Here is a 24,022-nt window from a genome sequence, read left to right as displayed (position 1 = left end):
TTTAATCAGTACAGTGGTTCTACTTCAGATACTGACAACACGAACACTGTTCACGTAGTGAACCACTATAAAATTACTATGTATATCCGTGATCCGATATACGGTAAATACGTAGAAAGAGATAAAAATGTCGGTCGGTCGGACGGTCACTTGCTTTCTTGGCTTACGCTGCGTGAACCATCAACGATAGACCCCAAGTGTAAGCGTACGAAATGTAGAGCATAGAATCCTCTACAAAAAAAGTCCGCGATGGCACATACCTATTTCCAACCGGCTGCCCTCTAGAAGCGATTTTATGCTACAGTCCGCGGTAAAAAATTTAACTCCTTAAAATTAAATAAATATTTCAATATTATCCTCGAGTTCCTCATCAAAATAAATTGTTTGACCTCCTCCATTATTTTACAAGGATTACAATAACCTTGTCAGGCCATTATTTGCATGAATGGTTCAGAAGTTATGACCATTTTAGACTGTAGTGGTAATACGTGTCAGCAGGACGGGCGACCGCTGTTTCATACCACATGACGTCACGCAGAAGGCGGACAGGGAGAGAAACAAGTGACCGCGATGCGGGAAGAGACCCCTGTGAGGTGCAGGTATTTGAAGGCCACAGGCGACCTGTGCATCTGAGTGTAAGAAGTTGAAAATTAGGTTGGGAGAGGGTGAAACCCGGTGTCAGCAAAACAGACTACTACTCTCGAATAGCACCATAAAGCTTGCTTAAGGCCTAACGCCCCCATATGACAGACGAATCACCATCAATGGCGTCACTTTATATGAAGAGTGCACAGAGGTTTAGAATTGAATCCAGATTTTTAGTACACAATCTAGCATTTACCATCACCTCTCCTACCCTGCCGGTAGATGATTTCTACCTACAAGGAGCTCGAAATCACTAATTACAATGTTAGACCATGCTGCTATGTTTCAACGTCATCATACCGAGCAACTGGCTGCGCCGTTTGCGTCACGTAACTATCAGCTTGCATTCGGGAGATAGTGGGTTCGAATTCCACTGTTGGCAGCCCTGAAGGCAATTTTCTGTGGTTTCCCATTTTCACCAGGCAAATACCGTGGCTGCACCTTAAGGTATGTATTCACGTTTCGGATCAAAATCTAAGCTAAGCAACAAATTTGTTTGAAATGTGTACAGGAAAACACTTGCATTTAGGGAAAATATTAACACCATAAAAATTGCACACACAGTCTGTTTCTTAAATAGTTCCTAAAATCTTCAAAATTTGTGCATACACTTCCAAAGATCGTAGTTTTCTGAAAAATAGTTAATTTCCAATTATTTTTTCACAGATTGGATCATAATAATCCTTAAATGAGCTGAACTGAACACAATATAAGAATTAGCTGATGCGATTAGTTCTGGATATATTTTTCATGAAATTCTAAATGTTAAAATTGTTTATTTCTTATAGTGCCTTTTTATCGTAGTCTTATTTATTAGCATGTTTAGTTTGGATCGTTATGCGCTTAATAGGTTTCAATTTGACATATCACCGGACTGTATAACTTAAAATCTACCACATCATCTTCTCGTGTCATCTTTATAATGTACAGCGGGAAAAATTCATAACAACTTTACTTTGATTGAACTCCCAACTACCACTCAACATCCAGTGCATTTTATTATCCCAGCCACCAGAGGTGTATAATGCAATCGCCATATTCTTAAAAGACACCGAAAAACTACGTAAACATACTACAGTTGTAGTGTCCCAATTTGGTCTTTTTTCTCTTTGCATGTGTGTGTGTGTGTGTGTGTGTGTGTGTGTGTGTGTGTGTGTGTGTGTGTGTGTGTGTGTGCATTCTGTACGGACTCAGAACGTCATTTTGGGTCTTGGTTTAACAAGCCGACTGCTGCCCAACCCGATGGCCTGTGCATGTTGCAGTGCCACGTGGTCAGTGTACCGACATCCTTAGCCGAACTGCTTTACTTTCGTGATGGATCTGAGACTTCTTAAATCAGACAGCTCCTCAATGGGTCTCACGAGTGAACCCTATCCCTTCCCCTCAATCCAGAATTAAAAAGACTGACTGGTCCGAAGTCGAACCCAGAGCCTCCGAGCAAGAGGCAGCACGCTACCCCTGCACTGGAAAAAGAGGCGGGACGAAACGGTCCGATGGGAGACTGGGGGAACCAAGCGCGAGTCTTTCACGGCTGCACTACATCCACCCATGTTGGATTACATTAATTATAATTGGTCTATTCAACACAGAGTTCTGCTCACCTCTATAGTAGTACTGAAGCTCTGCTATATTCCTAGCCTTAGACTACGATCAGCGTCCTGCGACTAACAAGTAAGCTACTATTTGAGTATTTTGCCGGAGCGAGTGGACGCCAGGAAGAGAGCTGGAGGAACATTTACGGACAATTACGAGGGCGAATCAAAATGTGTAAGTTACACTTCCAAGTTATGGCCATTTATGAAACACCTACACATAGGCAACAGGGCTATGCCAACATACAATGTAAGTTCACTTTTCCACATACTTCCCAAGAGACTGTTAAAAATATCTCGGAACGGTAAACCAACTTTTCGATTCCGGAAGCGTAGAAATCACCCCCAGCGCTATGTAACCACCTGGAAACAGCTGCTTTTACCTCCTCATCGTTTCGGAATCGTCGTCCAGCGAGATCTTTTTTCAGTTTACCGAACACATGATAATCGCATGGTACCAAGTCTGGACTGTATGGATAATGTTGACATATCTCCCACTTGAATCGCTGGAGCAGTTCGGACGTTTGGCTGGCCGTGTGATGTGTTGCGTTATTGTGCAACAAAATTACACGGCCGCTCAATTTTCCCCGCCAATTTTCTTTAATTGCCTTACGCAACCGATTCAACGTTTGATAATACGAAGCCGAGTTGACTATCGTGGCTTTCGGCATAAATTCCACGTGCACCATCCCCTCCATGTCAAAGAACATTGTCACCATTAACTTTCCTGCTGAATGAATGTACGTAACACGACCTAATAGGTTGAAAGTCGCTTTCGATTTCCTGCTGAAGTTTGGACCTTGGCCTTCTTTCGTGGTGGTGGTGTGGTGTGCATCAATTCAATCGATGTTCTCTTTGTTTCGGGGGTGAAGCGGTGGACCCACGTTCCATCCCCTGTGATGATTCGTCGCAGAAACTAGTTGCCCTCCACAGAATACCGTTGCAAAAATGCCAGTGACGTTCGGAAACGTTGTTCCTTGTGAACATTGGTGAGCAGACGTGGGACCCATCTTTGACACAGTTTACGAAATCCAAGGTGCTGGTGAACAATGGAAAATACACTGCCATACGAAATGTCCAGCTATGCGCCGATTCTCTCTAATGATCCCATCCAGACGGTCAACATCTGCAACGGTGCTGGACGTTGCAGGCCTGCCTTCACGATATTCGTCCGTGAGATCCGTGCGTCCGGCGTCAAACTGCTTACACCACTTTACAATACCTGGGCGAAAAATTGCACACTCACCATATACAGCAGTGGTTTCACGATGAATGTCCGTGCAACTGAGCCATTTAGCCATTTTCAGGGCTGCCGATAGTGGGGCTCGAACGCACTATCTCCCGAATGCAGGCTGCCAGTAACGTGATCCAAACCACGCGGCCACTTGCTCGGTAAATTATTATTATTATTATTATTATTATTATTATTATTATTATTATTATTATTATTATTATTATTATTATTATTGCAACCTCTCCAAAGGGTAAGGTTACAATTAATAGGTTTAATGAAGAGAAAATGTTTGCTACCGTAATACATTCACCAAAAGTACTCTACACTAGGCATGTCAACATGTACGAAACTAGATTTGCAAGCACATAAATCACAGAAAATAAACAAACAGTTTAACCAACATGACTTTTAAGAAGGATAACCGGGAAGCGGCTGGGAACCATATCCAGGCGGTGGAAGGTATTGGTAACACTGAAGAAGCGAAGTCAATGTAATCCTAAACTTTACTTAACAAGTTAGATTCGATTTCATATATAAAGCAATAACCAAGATACAATTAAAATAATGACGGCATAATTTCAACAACCATTACAATTTACATGAGGGTAGCATTTAGTAATTAAATTTATTTTACACCGGAACATCACACATGACGTTCCACTGTCGTGGCGTTACCTTTAAAAACCCAAAACAGTTCGAAATAAATAAAGGAAGGTAACGTTATACTAAAATGAAGAGATACATCTAAGGAGGAAAAATAATTTACGTATAATCATGGAGCAGAGCATCTTCAGTGGGTAGCCCCCTCAAAAACACTTCTGAGAAAGGGTACCCGACCTAAAGATGAATATTCCATGATGAAGCGGAATGAATGAGATAGTCCCGAGAAAAATATTACTGATAAGGATTACTTCGAAAGGCGTATAACAATTAATTTACAAAACAACAAACGGGAACTATCTCTTGACAAAGTGAGGCGACTTACCGAAACGGCTAAGTCATAATTATAACTTTTGGAAGCAGAAGGAAACACGGGTACGCTCCGGCAAGATAAATAAAATGAAACACTACATCTGAAACTGAATACCAGAAAAGTTAAAAAATAATAATCAGTGCTTACCGGATGGCGGGGCCAAGAAGACCCGTACCTTGGAAGGTGACCGTTCCCTTCAGTGGTCAAACAGAAAAGACGCCCTCGCAGAGCAAGGCTCCAGCGACAACGCTTCTCCCCGGAAATTATGAAATATTACCACGGCCAATGAGCGTACGATGATTTCCTTCACCTACCAATCACATTTCCTTTTATTTTCTCCAATAGGAGCGCAGAAAAAATAGTGCTGACAAGGAACATTTAGGAAGCCTCTAGAAAAATTACGAAATTGGTGCAACTTTACGAAATCGGAAATCTCCCACGCCGATGTGGCGCGTGTGGTACAGGATGCACCAGAATTACCATGACAAATAATCTTAAAATCATATTAACTTCAAACCAATCAAACAATTCCAAAATTCACATACTGAGGAAAACCAAAACAAACAATTGAATAAATACTTTACATATATAATTCATCGCCGTCTTCCGAGTCCAAATAATCAAATCCCAATAATCACAACATACTCCCCCCCTTTAATTTGGAGCACCGCTCCAAAAACAAAAAAATTTGTTCACAATTTTAGCAGTCCAATTCCTGCATAGTTTAGAAAATAACAAAACACCTTAAAAAAATGCTGAAAAACAAAGGAGAAATGTCACTGAAAATAAAGGACATATAACAATGTTCATTGAAACAGAAAGCACATAAAATATACACTAAAGAGATTTTAAAAAAAATTCTTTTTTGTTGTTATGTTCATAAAACACCACACTGAAATTATTTTCTTTAAAAAAATGAAACGTTCACTGAAAAAAAAATTAACACAAAATAAGAGACATCTTTTGGATTGAGTTCTTGGTTTTTCTGTTTTATTTACACTGTAACACCACGAGTTCTTGCTGTTGATGTGACTGACGACGCGGCCATTGTCTTCAGCCTCCACATTACAGTTCAAACTGGGTGATTGCGCACAGCCCAGCAGGACTGGCGTCATTGTCATATCTGGTTACAGCGCTGTAATTTGACATGTCCAAGTATAGGTGATATCACGTGCCACTAATGGCCACGCCAGTGTATGTCTGGTAACTATTCAGGATCAAGACATGGGATGATGGTCACCACCATGCAGACGGTTCCCTCTTGGACTAGGGACGTCAAGTTGTCAGGCAGGAACAGTAATTGTCATCTGTACCTCAGATCACTGGAATGCAGTGCAGAATGGCAGGGCCCAAGACATAACGTACCTCTCCACTAGGCACGACAGCAGAAATGGGGATGGTATCCCCCTCCGGCCACTGCAACAGAAATTCACCCGCAGCAGACAGGGAATATAAAGTTAAAGCCACCCTGGTGGACAAGAGCTTGGAGGCACCTAACCGGTGTCTCCTCGACCTTCATTTGGGAGGTTCCCCCACAGGTTTGGGACTATCTTAGCCCCCCCATTCCGGCAAGCACTATGGATACTTTAAGATGAAATTTAGGAAATAGATTGAAGAAACTCAAACTCTACCGGAGTTTACCCTGATTTCACAATTTGACAACAATCCCTAGTTACGAAGATCTTAATTCTACCCCACAATACATACTAAATTATATCTAATATGATCATAAATGACCTTTCCATTACAACTAAAGAGACTTAACTAAATAATAAACAATAATACCCAAAAAATTGTGCGCACTAATTAAAAATTTGCTTACAAGTAATTCCTTATCACTACCCCAAAACAAAATAGTTTCTAAAGTATTATCTCATAACTAGGGAATTTTTATCTGAGATAAATGCACACGGCTGATCCTCTTTCTTTCAGGATCACTGACTAACAATGACACAGGGGTTAAAAATTTCAAAATTGTGCAGGGGCCTCGAAATCTGGGGGATAACTTGCTTATTACATGGTCCGCAGCACTACTAATGGGATGAGTCTTTACATAGACCTGGTCACCCACAGACAGATTGTGCGGTCTTCGCCCGTGATTATAGTTACGTTGAACTTTAGCGTAATAAACCTTCAAATTTTTACGCGCACGATGCCAAGCAGCACGGATCGTTTCTGGATTAGCGACATCAGGCAGGAGATCGTTAATGGACCACAGATTAGAAAGTGGAGAATTAGGGGTGAACGCTAGCATCAATGAAGCAGGAGTTTGCTTGTGACTTTCATGAACAGCAGTATTGAAAGCAAATGATAGCCAATTAAGTGAAGAATCCCACTTTGAGTGGTCAGAAGAATGGTATGCAATAAGAGCAGATCTTAGGTTCCGATTAACTCTTTCAGCATAATTAGGCCTGGGATAATAAGGTGTGGCAGTCACATGAGAGATAGATAGATCAAAACAGAAATTACGGAATTGCACAGATGTAAAAGCTCTAGCATTATCACTCACCAAAAATTGACAGGGTCCAAATGAAGCAAAGATCTGTTTTAAGCAAGAAACAGTAGTACTAGCATTAGCCATGCGAGTAGGGAACAGCCATGTAAAACGCGAGAACGCATCAACACACACAAGTATGAAACGATGGCCGGTCCGTGAACGCGGGAATGGTCCAATGTAGTCGATAAATAGTCTCTCCATTGGGCGAGAAGCTTGCTCAGATGACAACAGACCAAGGCGGGTATTAGGAGCGGGTTTACTGATGTTACAGGTTTTGCAAGATTTAACCATAGTGCGAATTTCACCATCCATGGATTTCCAAATGAAATGCTTACGAATTTTCTCCCTGGTTTTAAATACACCAAGGTGTCCGCCAACAGGGGATTCATGGAAATATTTGAAAAGAGCAGGGACTAGATTAGAAGGTACAACAATTTTGGGGTCTCTGCGCCCACGAGCAGGACAACACAGAACACCATTTTTGAGGGCATACGGTTTGACATGTTCACCAGATTTAATCCTGTCAATAATACCCTTCAATTCAGGATCGTCTTCCTGATGTTTAGAAATATCTTTGAAAAGGACAGGGGAATTGGTCAAAACCACATTAACAAAGGCCGAAACTTGTTCAGGAGAGGGATCAGCGGATTCTAATTGAGGGTCAGAACTGCCAGGGTAGAACATTCTACTAAGAGTGTCGGCAATGACATTTTGAGTTCCACGAATGTGACGAGCTTCAAATTGAAAAGCTGAGATGCGTACTGCCCAACGCGCAAGACGACCCGTTCTTCTTGGCTTGGCCAGTACCCAACTCAATGCCTGATTGTTTCAAGATCAAAAGGTAGATGTTCAAGATACATTCTAAATTTCTCCAAGGAGAAAACAACAGCTAAGGCTTCTAACTCATATATAGAATAGTTGCGTTCAGCAGGATTTAGACTACGTGAAGCATAAGAGATAGGACGACGTCCATCTTCAAATTCCTGAAGGAGAACACCAGATATACCTGTAGATGAGGCGTCGGTTTGGAGAATGAAACGTTTAGAAAAATCTGGCATCGCCAGCACAGGAGCATTACATAAAGCAGATTTCAGATCATAGAAAGCTTCAAGTTGGGCATCACCCCACTCAAATTTAGCATCTTTTCTCCTCAAGGCATTTAATGGGGCTGCTCTTTCAGCGAAATTAGGGATAAATTTACGGAAGAAATTGACCATACCAACGAACCTAGCGACAGCTTTGACATCTTTAGGAGTAGGAAAATTTTGTATAGCTGCAGTACGAGATTGGTCAACCGAAACGCCTTTCTCGGACACGATATGGCCTAGGAAGGACATCTGAGGCTGTGCGAAAGTCATTTTGCTAGCCTTAAGGGTTAGTCCTGCTTTACGGAGCCTTTCAAGGACTTCATTAATATGAGCAAGGTATTCTTCAAAAGTTTCGCTAAAAATTACCAAATCATCAAGATAATTATAAACGAATTTGAATTTAATGTCCGACAACACGTTATCCAGCAGCCGAGTCAAAACAGCAGCTCCCGTTGCCAGTCCGAACGGCACGCGCTCAAATTCATAGAGGTTCCAGTCAGTAGCAAAAGCTGTAAGATGCTTGGATTCCTCAGCAAGAGGTATCTGATAGTACGCCTGATTCAGATCAAAAGTGGTAAAAATTTTGGCATTAGCAAACCAAGAGAAACAAGAGTGCAAGTCAGGAAGTGGAACAGATTGAAGCACAACTCGCTTATTCAACATTCGATAGTCTATTACAGGCCGAAAACCACCCTGTGGTTTAGGGACTAGGAATATGGGAGAAGAATACGCAGATTTAGAAGGACGTATTACACCATCAGCAAGCATTTGGTCGATGATAGCCTTAAGGGCTTTCATCTTAGGAGGCGACAACCGGCACGGAGGAGAACGAACAGGTACATTGTCAGTTACTTCAATTTTATATTCCAAAACATTGGTCACACCTAACTTGTCAGTGAACACATCAGGAAATTTATCACAAAGATTCCTAAGCTGGTTGGCCTGGTCATCAGGCAAATGATTAAAGTCGAAAGCTTTTGGTTCACTTGTGTCCTCAGACACAGCACTGACATGATAAGGAAGGATAGGAGAACGGTTACACAATTTAAAGATCCTCATGGAAAACTTAAACTGGAATTTATTATATTGAAGATCCAAAACCATACCAGTTTTGGCAATAAAATTTGCACCGAGAATGAAAGGACAAGATAAATCTTTCACCACTACCACGGGCATTTTCCATGTGAAATTACGTATTCTAATTTTGAGATTCAGACTTCCAATCAAATTCAAGGAATTAGAATTAGCCGTATGGCAGGTTAAAGACACAGGTGTTAAAGCAGGGAACTTACAGATTTCACAGAGTTATACAAATTTTCACTCATCAAGGTGAGGCTACTTCCAGAATCAACTAAAGCACAAACTGGTTCATTGTTCACTTCTAGGCAAATGTAAGGTAATTTACATGGAGGAATAGCAGAAATACCACAAGATTTTGGAAAATTGACACTAGGGTCAGACTGAAGCTTATAATCGACTACAGGGTCGGGTAAATCATCAACTAATTGACAGCGATAACAGACGAAACATGAAGGTACACTATAAGTTTTGGCACCAGGATCGGCGGCTAGTCATCTGGGATTACTATTACCAGAACGCCCAGAACCGGAAGAATTGCGAGGACACTGTCTTGAAAAGTGTCTATTTGACCCACAATATCTACAAGAACTAGTGGAGGGAGAAACTCTATTCTCATTCGGATTTGAATTGCCTAAGGGCTCAATCTTAGGACAATTCCTTTGGAAATTTTGAAGTCGACCACCCATGACAGGTTTTGAATTGCCTAAGGGCCCAATCTTAGGACAATTCCGCTGGAAGTGATCCGTAGAACCACAACTATAACATACATGTGAATTACGTGGCTTGGAAGAAATAGAAACGGTACTAGTGACCTGAGAAGACATGCTCACAGGAGGAGCTAAGGCGACTCGTAACTGGTCGGCATACCTAATGCCTTCAGCAGAAACAGTAATAGCTTCCAACTGAGCGAACGTAGCGGGTCGTGGTGACAGAGTAAGATACGACCGGTAATTTGGTGCAAGACCCTCAATAATGCTAGCAACCATTTGAGACTCAGAATAGTTTAGCATGAAGATCCGAGCATTGAACTTAATGTCCTGGATGTATTCCGACAAAGTTTCATTCAAATACTGTACTCTAAAATAATGCTTCTGAACCAAAGAAGACAAAGCACGGGAAGGAATAAAAAACTCAAGCACATGTGCATGAAATTGGTCAACTGTCCACTTTTCTGAAATGGCTCTTATGACATGCTCAGAAAGAGCTCCAGATACATGTGGATATAAGACTTGGAAGAAATTGTCACGACTTAAGGAATACACTACACTCTGATCTTTAAATTCGACCAAAAACGTAGAAACACTATGACTTCGTCAATCGAATTAACGGTGAACTTAGATACACCCTTAAATATAGCAGTTAATGGGTGAGGCAAGTTTGAAAAAATTTGAGAAGCAGCAGGAGTAGGTACCTGAACAGCACTGGATTGGTTACAAGAAGGCAATACAGTAGTAAAGAAATCTTGATTAGAACGCTCCTGGGATAGGGTAGGAGTACTAAAAGTGAGGTTAGGACTGAGGTTAGATTGCATAGAAACCGGCACAGATATTCGCATTTGCGACACATTTTCACACATCTGTGACACCCCTGAAGAATTTACTACAGGTGACGCTTGGACATGGGGATATCTTTGTACAATAGGAAGAGAAACAACTTGGGTCGCAACCGGAGGATGAGATAAAGACACAGTAGAATTAACAGTTCCCATAGGAACAGCTGACATAGCAACTTGCGTACAAGAAGCACCACTATAATTATTCACGGGCAGAGAAGCACTGGTAACTACAGCAGGAAAAGATTGCAAGGGAACATCATTACAAGTGACCACTGCACTAACTTGTGAAGCAGTAGATACAGATACAGTGTCACTGTCACACGTTTCAGATTGGACGGGCACATTAACTATTGAACTTGGGCTAGGCAAAGAATTACCTTCCAGCAATCCAACAATTTTATCAAAAATATCACAAAACTGCAATAACAACGATTCGCACTCGCATCGCTCATCTTCAGATAAATTATGCGCCAACAGATCGCGAATCCTGTCCACGTAATGCTGCACTTGGCCTTTCGCACGTGTTAACTGTGCATCGGACGGTTTAGAAGAACAAAATGACATAATAATGGCTTTATATTCTACAATTTTATCTCTGACAATCGACAAAGATGCGCACACTTCATCTGTTGATAACCCTGGGACAAAAACAGGTTCATTTAGCGATTGTTTCAACAAGCTCGTGTCATCCTTAACCTTTCCTGTCGAATTCAACTTACGAATACGAAGTTCGTAAGCTAATTCCTCCTTCCTCAAATGGAACGGACCTGGGATAGCGCGAGACATGTTGATAAAAAAGGAAACACTACGAGATAATACTTGAATTAAATTTTAGGTTATAACCACCGAATTACCGTCAACTTTGCTTCTTCAGCAACCACGCTCTGCTACCATACTGCAACCTCTCCAAAGGGTAAGGTTACAATTAATAGGTTTAATGAAGAGAAAATGTTTGCTACCGTAATACATTCACCAAAAGTACTCTACACTAGGCATGTCAACATGTACGAAACTAGATTTGCAAGCACATAAATCACAGAAAATAAACAAACAGTTTAACCAACATGACTTTTAAGAAGGATAACCGGGAAGCGGCTGGGAACCATATCCAGACGGTGGAAGGTATTGGTAACACTGAAGAAGCGAAGTCAATGTAATCCTAAACTTTACTTAACAAGTTAGATTCGATTTCATATATAAAGCAATAACCAAGATACAATTAAAATAATGACGGCATAATTTCAACAACCATTACAATTTACATGAGGGTAGCATTAGGTAATTAAATTTATTTTACACCGGAACATCACACATGACGTTCCACTGTCGTGGCGTTACCTTTAAAAACCCAAAACAGTTCGAAATAAATAAAGGAAGGTAACGTTATACTAAAATGAAGAGATACATCTAAGGAGGAAAAATAATTTACGTATAATCATGGAGCAGAGCATCTTCAGTGGGTAGCCCCCTCAAAAACACTTCTGAGAAAGGGTACCCGACCTAAAGATGAATATTCCATGATGAAGCGGAATGAATGAGATAGTCCCGAGAAAAATATTACTGATAAGGATTACTTCGAAAGGCGTATAACAATTAATTTACAAAACAACAAACGGGAACTATCTCTTGACAAAGTGAGGCGACTTACCGAAACGGCTAAGTCATAATTATAACTTTTGGAAGCAGAAGGAAACACGGGTACGCTCCGGCAAGATAAATATAATGAAACACTACATCTGAAACTGAATACCAGAAAAGTTAAAAAATAATAATCAGTGCTTACCGGATGGCGGGGCCAAGAAGACCCGTACCTTGGAAGGTGACCGTTCCCTTCAGTGGTCAAACAGAAAAGACGCCCTCGCAGAGCAAGGCTCCAGCGACAACGCTTCTCCCCGGAAATTATGAAATATTACCACGGCCAATGAGCGTACGATGATTTCCTTCACCTACCAATCACATTTCCTTTTATTTTCTCCAATAGGAGCGCAGAAAAAATAGTGCTGACAAGGAACATTTAGGAAGCCTCTAGAAAAATTACGAAATTGGTGCAACTTTACGAAATCGGAAATCTCCCACGCCGATGTGGCGCGTGTGGTACAGGATGCACCAGAATTACCATGACAAATAATCTTAAAATCATATTAACTTCAAACCAATCAAACAATTCCAAAATTCACATACTGAGGAAAACCAAAACAAACAATTGAATAAATACTTTACATACATAATTCATCGCCGTCTTCCGAGTCCAAATAATCAAATCCCAATAATCACAACAATTATTATTATTATTATTATTATTATTATTATTATTATTATCTTTTACATAGCGCATGAGGCCTGCAGTTATGACAAACCATATCATACACACTAAATTGTACTACCTCAGTGTCTTAATCTACTTAATTCTATGTCCATTTAGGTAAATTAAACTAGCTTAAACTGTAGCTAAAGATATAATTTTAAGCGAAATATACATTCTTGATAAACACTATAAGACTACCACGAGTTAACCCGAGAAGTGCAGGCATTCACTTAATCAGTTATAAGATCATCCATCTTTCAAAGACACGTTCATATCAAGTATGAAGTTGAAGGCAAAATTAAGTCTTTCATAACTCATTCTTCACTAACCGTAAATTACTCATGCAAGCACACGGAACGCAAAAAGTCATCCTGCTGTTCTTCCCAACACCCCTTGCAGTCTCAATTGTAGTGAAGTATTTCAAAAACACTCGGGATGGCCAATTTAAAAACAGAATGTTCCTATTGAAGCCGTTAATCCTTTATTTCAACAAGAATCGCATTACTTGGGGACAAACTTTTACAGAGTTCGCAATGTAACTATACGCAAATTCTTAATTCTTCAGTACTTTCCTTTTGAAACACTTTCCCTCTGCCAAGGAACCATTCCTGTAGTGTTGAAGTATGTAGTAAAATCCTGTCGAGTTGTAAAAGCTATCTGTGAACTTCGGGTTACGTTTGTTTGTAACAATGGTCCCATTTGGTCATTTGGCATATCCTCTATAGTGTCGTCTGCACTTACAATCGCTCGCATAAGAATTCGTCCATGTGTCCTTTTCATATACTGAACACCAAAACTGCATTACAAGGCTTCGGATACGTTCAGAAACAAATACGCAGTGAATATGCAATATATATGTACTAATAATACCGGCAGAATATACCTCTTGCACGTCAGTACTCTTTAATAATAAAGAATGAGTGTGGTTGGGCTAGGATATGGCAACGCAAAAGTATTCGTCCGCCTTGTGCATAATCTGGTGTAACGAACACAGCATTGAGGAAGGGGGACACATCACCAAGCTCAGTCCATCAGTGATACGGACAGTGTCGGTGAGACAACATCTAGTGCATGTCCCGAGTACGATGGGAAAGATAAGGAAACGAAATGTTGTTGAACGCCAACGAATTATCCAACTCCACATACTTGGTAATTCGTGAAGAGTAATTGCTGAAAAACAGGAATACCGCGAACTACAGTCGCAAGTATCATTCAACAATACAAGACCAGTGCAACTTAATCAATAGAGCAAGAACTGGGCGGTCGAGGAAACTGACAACACGCGAAGAGCGAAGCATTACACGCACCGTCCAGAAAAATCCCCATGTGTCTGGACCTGTGCTTCGAACAGAAGTACAAACCTCCACTGGGAAGAACATCAGCACCGACACCGTACGACGTGTGTTACACAGAGCTGATTTGCAGGGGCGTACAAGCCGGAAGAAGCCCTGGATAAGTGAGGTGAACATGAGAAGAGGCTGGCGTTCGCCAAACAGTATGTTATGAAGCCACCAGCATTATGGAAACGCTTGTTGTTTACGGACGAGAGCAAATTCTGTTTATTCAATTGCTCTGGAAAGCGACGTGTATGGAGAAAGAAGAACGCCGAGCTCCAAAGTCAAAATCTGTAACCAACCGCAAAATATAGAGGAGGTTCCATAATGGTATGCGGCTGTATGTCGGCGGCTGGGGTAGCGAACTGCCATATAATACCTGAACGGATAGATAAGATGGTATATTTGAGTATATTAAATAAACACTTAACACCCAGCGTGGCAAAATTAGGTCTTAGTTGTGGGTACTTCTTCCAGCAAGATCATGACCCTAAGCACACTGCTCGTGTTGTTAGGGAATGGCTACTCTACAGTTTACCTCATGTGCTGCAGACACCACCCCGCTTCCCAGACTTAAACCTCATACCTCATTTATGGGCGGAATTAAAATGTACACTGAGCAATCAGCGTATTCCAAATTTAAAAAAAGCTTTGAAGCAATACTTCATGGTGACATCCATGCCGAAACGCCTTCAAGCCGTGGTTGGTTCCAAAGGACGTTCGACACACTACTGATATTTAGAAAACGACTGAACATTCCTTGACTTCTTATTGTGGACGAATACTTTTGCAACGTGACTTTTCTGCAAGCAGTGTGACTGTTTTATATTTATTCCAAATGCCAGTGCTTAGGGTGCTATAAATTATGTCCTCAGATGTTCAGATGGCAAATAAAACATACGATTACTTGTTTGCAATTAACTTCTTTATTATATTGGTGTTACTGGCTATTATCCTCACATGAAGAGCGCGGACGTATAATTTTGCGAGAGGATGTATTTCAGCAGCATAATTCCTTAAATAGTTGTGCAACACACAAGCTGCCTTCACAACATTGACAACACTATCTACTTTAATTTCAAATGGTGCTCGAAAAACTTGAAAACGTGAAGCAAGTATACCAAAACTGCATTCTACCGTTTGGCGTGCTCTTAACAGTCTATAGCTGAACACTTTGTTTTCGTAATTTCAGTAACGCTTCGTTTCGGATAAGGTCGCATCAAATTCTCCGATAAAGGGAACGCCTCACCTCCTACAAACACGAAAGGCATCGGTTCCTGTATCGGATGTAGTACTGCAGGTGACGAAAGCTGTAAAGTGCGGGTTTTTTTTTTTTTTTTTGCCACAACGCTTGTGTTAAAAATGCTTCCATCACTGAACCTCCGTTGTGACCCTACATCAATAGGAATGAATTTATAGTTAGAGTCTACGGTAACCATTAGCACGATGGAGAAAGTGTGCTTATAATTGAAATAAGAGGATCCAGTTTTCCCAGGTTTTCTTATCACAACATGTTTCCCATCAATAGCACCAATGCAATGCGGAAAATGCCACCTTTATTCGAAACCAGATGCGATTGATTCCCACTGTTCTTTTGTGGGTTCCGGCAAAAATAATGGTTGCATTACTTTCCATACAGCTTGAGATATTTCCAGCACAATGTTAGAGACGGTTCGTTCCCCCATTCTGCAGCTGTAGGCAATAGTTCTGTATGTGTTTCCTGTCGCCAAATACCTAAAACATACAAGAAAAATTAAACAGTAGGGAATTAGTGTTTTATGGCTGTATTTGTTCATGTATTTACTTTAAAAGTAAATATTTTTACATACCGGTAGCTAAATGCTCTTTTGACACCAATGTTGCAGGTGCTGAAGCGGAGGCGATGTGGGAGAAAATAAGACATTCGCTGAGAGACAGTAAAAATACATGAAAAGTGGAGCACCGGCTGAATCTGTTAGACAGTGGAAATTTCAAAAACAGATGGGATTTCTACAACCATATATGGCCAATACAACACGAGAAGGGAACCTAAACGAATATTGACGATAATGAAACCTCATCGCAAAATTGTGACATCGACAGTCCAACTGATGTAGTCGAAGAACGTGAGGAGTCATTGAACGTGCAGCAGGGAACCAGAAGTGCTCGGAACGAAGCTCAATCAGAGGCAGTTCGTGATATTTCACCTCCGACACAAGGTCCGACATCTGCTAAGAAAGTGAAGAAAGGCACTGTCACTAGCATACTCAAACGAAGCATGGAACAACATGAAGAACGAAGAAAATAGAGATCGGAAGAAAGGAAAAGTACAAATATGTTGGTACAAACAAGTGCTCCAAGTGATCCTCTCTACCACTTCTTCATGTCTATGTACGAGGTGACCAAAAAATATGCCTCCGACATCTTAGTTTGTCATCAGAAACGATATTTTCCGTATGGTTACAGAAATGGAGGCCACGCTGCTGAACATTCCCGCGAGAACTCCACAGTATAACACAATTCAGCGGCCATCACATAACGACTTGTCCCTGAATAGTAATCGAACACCCAGTCCATCCTACACCAGCTTATCTACTCCAGCCCATTCTTCACATTACGACAGTCCATTACCAAACCAACAGGAGAACTCTGTGTTCGAACAAAACACTTCAACTTCGGCTTTAAATCGGAGTGATTTGCTCACATGTATTAATGATTTTCCTTAAAATTTAATTTCTGTAAGTAAAAGTTCCACTATTTACATTTTTTGTACAGAGGTTACTTGTGTGTTATTAGACAACACCTTTGCCGTATGAACATTATTCTGTTTATTAAATAACGGTTTTTCTATAAAAGCTACCTTTTTACTTTCCGCCGTTAATGAAGGTACCGTACATTAACCCCAGATCGTAAAATAGGTTACTTAGAGTAATCGACTAGGTAAAACAGGTAACGTATAACGGCTTACCTTAAAAACACAGCTAGTTTCTACTCAGTCCCAATGGGCCTTGTAGCGCTGCATCCCTCTGTCAATTTCATTCTTGATGAGATCATGCACTTCTTTGAACTGATCACGGTTTAACCTAAAATAATTCGTAAATTGTTCATCATCAAATTCCTTAGTTAAAGCGAATTCCCCATAACTTAGTCTTTTTTTCATATATACACTTCTTCCTGCTTTTTGTTTCATCAGAGCACTGTAACATACCGTTTCGAACACAAACTCGGTATCGGAATCCAATTCTGAACTCAAATCTATTAACACAGCAGCAGTATTCGCCACATCTGCCTGAGCTGAAGTTCCGTGGTAAACTGCGTACTGAAACGGCGATCCAACTTGCGACGATTGTCGCCGTGACCCACTCTGCCGTGAAGAATTCGACGTGAGTCACCTTGCGTCACCTCACGGACCTGCGTCTCATTTTGCGGCCGGCCTAAACTTACTTTTTGATTCGCACTCGTACTTTCAGATACAGGATGATTATTACTATTATTATTGTACCGGGAGGTACACCTCAATGCCGCGCATTTAAAACTAGCGCCTAAAAGAACGCCTCCATTGGTAAAACAGTGAAACGGAAACTACACCTACTTAGAAATTTAATCAGAAGATGTCACCACTAAAATAGCGAGTAATTTTGTTATTGGGCAGTTGCCTATACTGACTGAATTTATCAGTGTTTTGGTTCCCAATCATCAAGAAGTTTGGGCATTTTCCCCACAGATGACACTACAGAAACTATAATCATGCACCCTGGTGCGAAGTGAAAGAACTTTTGATTTGAAGAAGTTTTGTATTCATAAGGTTTTTTTTCTAATTGATGTTCATTTATTTTTGGGTTGGCAATATTTTCTTTTCCTTTTCGCCAGTTTTGAATTTAGCCAATCCCCAATTTCTGTAATTAATTTTCCACCTATCACAGGCTTCTTCTCTGATTCTGAGTGTTACTTTTGAAATCTACCAATAAAATTCTGTGAGTGTGTCTTGATTATTCATGAATGATCTCGGACCTTCCCTGAAGGTTTATAAACTGCGGCTTTTTACGTCTCTTGGACAATTGGTCGTCATCTTACTAAGTGTGTGTGTGAAAGCAGGAGGCGGGCGGCCTCTTTCATCAGGCAGCGGTACACCTACAACGTAATGGCCATGTAACATCTTTCTTTATTGCTACCTCCGCAGTTTAACCCGACGGAAAGGTCCGAATCTTTAATTATGTAACCAACTTTTCTAAAATGTAAATCTCCTTTCGGCTAATGTAAAAACCTCGTAAACTAACTGTAAATCGGGGATAGAGAGTGAATTATCCTCTCGAGCTCCCCTTCATCTTGGTTTGAGATGACTACGTTTATAACTGTTTTTCATTCTGCAATGTGCTAAATTACTTACTATACGAGTCACCTCAGTAGTTTGGGAATAGCCCCCGTTTCACCGGCCTAGTGCCATTTAGGTTTTAAGTGTTCATATCTAGGAGTGCAAGTATTCGCCTCCATTCATTTTGTGTTTGGGCCGTTAATTTAACCTGTTATTCTCCCACGAAGGCCTAGTAGGTTGAGTATTTAATACCTCTGTAAAAATAATTTCCATTTGTAAATAGTGCCTTGTGAGGCCTGTAATTGTAAGTTGAGGTTGCCTCGAGTAGGCTTGGAAAACTGAGAACCTGTTCGCTCTTTTTCGAGGTTTTGTAAGATTTATGAATACCTCTTGAAGGCTAGATGTTGTAATTTTGGGAGGACGTGCTCTTTGAATTAGGGGATTTCTGCCCTTGTCTAAATTTGTGCTCTTTTGTAAATTTGAGCTAGTAGCTCAGGAAATGTAAAGCTACGGGCTTAAGGCCCAAAGTGTTAAATTCTGAATCTTGGATTTTTTCCCAATCTTGTTTAATGTTTGCTACTGGTACCTGTCAAAATTGTTAAATTTTGAGTTCTGAAAATATAACCTTCAGTTTAAGCTTTTAATTAATTTTGACATTGTAATTAGACCCATTCACCCCAGCACCTTCTTTAACCTCTTTCTGCTCCACGGGTAACCCCGTAACAATTATTATTATTATTATTATTATTATTATTATTATTATTATGTTATTTGCTTTACGTCACACCGACACAGATAGGTCTTATGGCGACGATGGGATAGGAAAGGTCTAGGAATGGGAAGGAAGCGGCCGTGGCCTTAAGGTACAGCCCCAGCATTTGCCTGGTGTGAAAATGGGAAACCATGGAAAACCATCTTCAGGGCTGCCTACAGTGGAGTTCGAACCCACTATCTCCCTGATGCAAGCTTACAGCTGCGTGCCCCTAACCGCACGGCCAACTCGTCCGGTGACACAGGATTAGAACCTCATATTTCCGCAAGATGAAGCTACTCTGACCTATCGTATTACATGATACAAGGTACTCTCTTCTACTAAAGTGATACAATATTTCAGCAATTATGACACTTACGCTACCTCTGTGGTAAGGTATTTAATCCAGCCATAATCATCGATTACAAATTTATACGAGATTTCAGGCAGAATGTCTTTTCCATCGAAAACAGTTTTGGTCAGAAGACATCATCATATGAAAGAGAAAATAATCTAGTATTTTAAACATTAGAAGCCAAACACTGAAATTTTCTCCTCCTTCCAACTTCTTGCAATATCTCAGCCGGAATACAGTAACAGACTTCAATGACTGTTTAATATTCACGACCGTTGTAGTCGAAATGAACTGCCAATGTTTTAGGTACATATAAACTTAGTAGGGTACATATCGAGATGTTAAATAAAGAACATAAATGGCCAACTGAACATTAGCGGTATGCGAAATTACAAACTTCCGATCTCACGTCGGATGGTCTATCCAACGGACAACTGAACTATTGTGGCCTAGGTCATATTTGTCCGGCTGAGAAGGATCTAAGCTACATTGTGTGTGTGTGTGTGTGTGTGTGTGTGTGTGTGTGTGTGTGTGTGTGTGTGTGTTAGGGGCTTTACGTCGCACCGACACAGATAGGTCTTATGGCGACGATGGGATAGGAAAGGCCTAGGAGTTGGAAGGAAGCGGGCGTGGCCTTAAGGTACAGCCCCAGCATTCGCCTGGTGTGAAAATGGGAAACCACGGAAAACCATCTTCAGGGCTGCCGATAGTGGGATTCGAACCTACTATCTCCCGAATGCAAGCTCACAGCCTCTACGGCCAACTCGCCCGGTGATCTAAGCTACTGTGCTACTGTGTTCCAGTTGGCCATTTTTGCTCTGTACACTACTTGAAACCTTTTCGATACGTAGAGGGAGATAACTATCTGATGCCACAAAACCTGATCTGCGCAAAATGACTTTCGTATGCGAGTGCTGCAACGTGAGTGAGAGGGGAGAAACGTTCACTTCGCTAGTTGCTACGGAAGTGTGCATGTTAACTCCTCGAAATTGTAACTGTATTGCGGGTTAATATCTCAAGTGAGCAGCACAGTAGTAATGACTACCTCCGCTACTTTCCTTACTCTCCTTTCCCCACCAAGTTCATGGCTCCGCGCAGGTAGTAATCTACCTCTACTATGTTTATTGAACACGACCTAATACGTTGATAGTTCATTTTGAGTACAATGCGGTCATGAAAATTAAATATGAATTGAACTGGCCCATAACGGGCGACTTGCACGCAAAATACAGTTGTGATGACAGTGACGCCAGACTTGTAGCTTAGATCCTTCCCAACAGAACAAATGTGATCTAAGCCATCATAGCTCAAATTGACAGTGCATCGGATGCGAAATCGAAATGTCGTGGGTTCGGAGATCTAATACGTTGAAATTTTATTCGGAGAAACAAACTTCGCTCACTAAATATTTTACTCTAAACCTTTAAAAAAATGAGAATAAAAATAAACTTGGAAAGTAATATTTGAAACATTCAGAATACTGCAACGAGTATGGTATAAAAGAAGTTTCCAAGAATAAAGAAATGTCGGTAGGAAAATACCTAAGAAAATCAGAATCAAACCCCATGGCGCAAGAGCCCCAAAGGGCCATGGCCTACCAAACGACCGCTGCTCAGCCCGAAAGCCTGCAGGTTACGAGGTGTCGTGTGGTCAGTACGACGAATCCTCTCGGCCGTTTTTCTTGGTTTTTTAGACCGAGGCTGCCACCTCATCGTCAGATAGTGCCTATACTGTAATCACGTAGGCTGAGTGGACCTTGAACCAGCCCTGAGATCCAGGTAAAAAGTCCTTGACCTACCCAGGAATCGAACCCGGGCCTCCGGGTAAGAGGCAGGCACGCTACCCCTGCACCGCGGGCCGGAATGAAAATCAGAAGCCAGATAGGAAATGCGAAAATGAAATATAATTTCACGAGCTTATGATTATGCATTCTCCTAGGGCGGCAGAGAGAACACAAACAAAATTACATCGCTATCACTGTACGAGAACAAACGCTGGGAGACTACGGAAACATTACATACATTAGCTGAACGAAACATATTAACGAGACATTGGCGGTAGAACATTGTGGAAACAATAGGAGAACGGTGTTCGTAACAAAGATAAAAATCTGTTAAAAATAAACACGCAGAATAAAACTACTATATGTGTGAACTGGCTTCGGTGAAATGAAATGGCGTATGGCTGTGCCGGGAGTGTCCGAGGACAAGTTCGGCTCGCGTCGTGATGAGGATGAAATGATGATGAAGACGACACATACACCCAGCCCCCGTGCCAGCGAAATTAACCAATTATGGTTAACATTCCAGACCCTGCCGGGAATCGAACCCGGGACCCCTGTGACCAAAGGCCAGCACGCTAACCATTTAGCCATGGAGCCGGACAGTGCCTTCGGGGATTATTCAGGATACTGGAACAGAGGAGACGAATGGACCTGGCCGTTGGGGGTACGTGAAGCAGAACGAGACCTAGAAGAAAAACCTAGACTCCGTTTTAATACAGGAAGGGGGGATGAAGAGGACACACAGAAGATTATGGAGGCATTCATGGAAGCTTGAAGCATATAATGCGAAAGTATGTTATAAAAGGAAAACAACTGCAATATAATCTTACTTAAAAAGAAAACAGGATAAATTAGATTTTCTTCACTGAACAATAACTGCCCCAAGTGGCCCATGATTTCCTAGTTTGTTTATGCTCCAGTGTGTTCCTTTATTGTTTTTCAACAGCATACCAAGTGCGGACGGTCTGACCGCAGCACTTCGTTAAAAGCTTTTAAATTTATGGTCTGTTGCTCCGATCGGTTTCTCTCAAGAATCACCACGTTTGTCAGTTTGGATTGCATGATTACCTCAGAATAATGTATCTAGTAGAAACACCATTTGCTGCTAACAGCAACTCTTTTACTGCTACATATATTTTAAACCTTTCTGTCCATTAGACAACGTTCTTCTTATATTCTCTATTTGTCAAGTCTCAACAAAACAAAACACGAGTGCCGGAGGCAAAGGGTGAATTTTTAGTTTATATCCAACACACAGTACGTTCATCCAACCATTCATAGGCAACGCCGGACGTGACATTGATCATCTCTCTCAGCTATGCGATATCAGCATTATTTGGTACAAATATGACATCAGAGACGATTCAGCCGCCAGAAAGTTTATGAGATCGAAGGAAGTTAGTATTATTCCTCAACACCATTGCTAAGTGTCGATTTTTTTTTTCGCTAGTGGCTTTACGTCGCACCAACAGAGATAGGTCTTACGGCGACGATTGGATAGGAAAGGCCTAGGAGTGGGAAAGAAGCGACCGTGGCCTTAATTAAGGTACAGCCCCAGCATTTGCCTGGTGTGAAAATGGGAAACCACGGAAAACCTCTTCAGGGCTGCCGACAGTGGGATTCGAACCCACTATCTCCCGGATGCAAGCTCACAGCTGCGCGCCCCTAACCGCACGGCCCACTCGCCCTGTGATGATGTAATTCTTAACGACATGGTTTCGTAAGGTAGTGATGCAGACAGTAAATACTGGTTGAACACGGTGACTACCATGACCAGGCTTCGGATAACTGTGCATACTGCATATGGAATTGCATATTTGGAGCAGTTTTATCTTAACAGTGCATATTTTGGGGGTTTCCGCCTGTTAGAGCATATTTCAAAAGAATTTTTCGTCTTTAGTGTAGACATCAGTTTATGCAGGACACTACTGGAAAATATGGCATGTATTTGAGATAACTGCAGTGTTAAGCTGTGCTGGTTATCCTCAGGAAAGCTGCTTGACAGGTCGGCAGCGTGTTTAAATTTAGCAACACCAGCTCTACATCCGGCCATGGCTTTGACTACCTGAAAGATAATTAGGTGGGTACTGATTCTTGGAATTTCCCTTACAGCAGGGCTGTCTTTTCTTTATTTCCTAAATAGTTACCTTTCATGCATAATTAATTCTTGTCAGTCTTACTTTGGTTCAGTTGAAACAGGTTGTGGTTCATAGTACGTTAAATAGCTGTATTCTTGCTACTTAATTTATAATGCCTAAGGAGAAGAGAACTGTTAGTGAAGTACTGAAATGGCGTATGGCTTTTAGTGCCGGGAGTGTCCGAGGACATGTTCAGCTCGCCAGGTGCAGGTCTTTTGATTTGACACCCGTAGGTGACCTGCGAGTCGTGATGGGGATGAAATGATGATGAAGACGACACATACACCCAGCCCCCGTGCCAGCGAAATTAACCAATGATGGTTAAAAATCCCGACCCTGCCGGGAATCGAACCCGGGACCCTGTGACCAAAGGGCAGCACGCTAACCATTTAGCCATGGAG

General features: G+C 41.3%; 1 protein-coding gene and 1 pseudogene across 1 annotated transcript in view; one reads left to right on the top strand and one right to left on the bottom strand.

Annotated features, from left to right (window-relative positions):
• Positions 1 to 24,022, bottom strand: part of wit (wishful thinking) — a 503,764-nt gene that overhangs the window by 370,890 nt on the left and 108,852 nt on the right. The gene's annotated exons all lie outside the window — the stretch shown is intronic.
• On the top strand, positions 9,932 to 17,008 carry LOC136874218 (uncharacterized; annotated as a pseudogene).

This window comes from Anabrus simplex, chromosome 5 (assembly GCF_040414725.1).
Source record: "Anabrus simplex isolate iqAnaSimp1 chromosome 5, ASM4041472v1, whole genome shotgun sequence".
NCBI classification, from domain to species: Eukaryota; Metazoa; Arthropoda; class Insecta; order Orthoptera; family Tettigoniidae; genus Anabrus; species Anabrus simplex.
Note: the sequence above shows the minus strand (reverse complement) of the source record. Positions and strands in the feature narration are given on the sequence as shown.